Raw genomic sequence first — 1,174 nt, 5'->3', positions numbered from 1 at the left:
TTACTTACTATCAAATACATTTTTAATTGAACATTTTCAACGTAGTGCGCCAATTGTGAGCTAAAACTTTTGCATTAAAATAGGTCACAGCTTGGCCTCTGTTCTCCGCTGCAGCTTTTCTCCAGTTTGGTCTCGACATCGAGACCTTTTCATTATTATGGTCAAAGACCTCCGTGACAACAGGTTAAAGCTTTTTTTTTCTTAAATCTTCAGTACACCAGTGGACAGCTTATAGAGCAAAGAAGCACTTATTAGAATTATTAAAGCATCATTTCTCCTTGGTACTATAGCAGCCTGTTTCTACTTCCTAACAATTATTTGATTTTTTTTATCCTACTAGTAGCTTGTTCTTTAGGGCAGAAGGTGAGTTTGGCTAAGAAAAATATCATAGCCTTTAAATTTAGTCTCTGGAAACGCTGCTAAAAAAACAACAACAACCCACCATTCTGCAATACTATAGAAAAGGAAATGAATTGGTGCACAAGAGAAAAAAAAAAATCATCATTTAAAATCATTGTTGAGTATCAAATCTAAAAATCAGAACAACAATATTAAACATTCAAAAAAAATACGAACATTTCTTTTGGCAACTTTTCCTCTTTAACAAGGAGGATGAAGAAACATAATATTCAAGAAATTCTGAACAGAAGCAGTAAAGGCTTCCCATTTTTACAAAACTATCTTGACCACTACAAACTTCACACTACAAAAACACATCTTCCATATCACTTTTTTTGGTATCTCGTCATTTTAACAGCTCTCGGTATGTTAGAAAAGAGACAAGGTGGGGGGGGGGGTTTCAACAAATGTATCTTGTCATGCACGCCAGCATGTTTCTGTGCTTTGCTTGTGATGAAGCGTAAAGGTAAAGACTGTAAATGTTAAAAATGTCGAGGTATTTGGTTACATACTGTATTTCATCGAGGTATCGAAATATTTGGCAAGAAATTATGACTACTTTGAAAGAAAAAGAAAGTATTCCTTATCGTGTTGACATCGTCCAAAATATCTGACATTTTCATTTGGTCACTCGTAAAAGGTTTGTATTAACAAAAATAGTGGTGCACCAGGAAGGAGTTCTAAATTAAAGAATATGAAAAATGGAATCAAATTCTGAGCTTTAGCTTGCTTTTTTCTGGGGGGGGGGGGGGGGGGGGGGGGGGGGGGGCTTGGG

Source organism: Phyllopteryx taeniolatus, chromosome 21 (genome assembly GCF_024500385.1).
Source record: "Phyllopteryx taeniolatus isolate TA_2022b chromosome 21, UOR_Ptae_1.2, whole genome shotgun sequence".
Classification (NCBI taxonomy): Eukaryota; Metazoa; Chordata; class Actinopteri; order Syngnathiformes; family Syngnathidae; genus Phyllopteryx; species Phyllopteryx taeniolatus.
The sequence above is the reverse complement of the archived record's forward strand: the minus strand, read 5'-3'. Positions refer to the sequence as shown.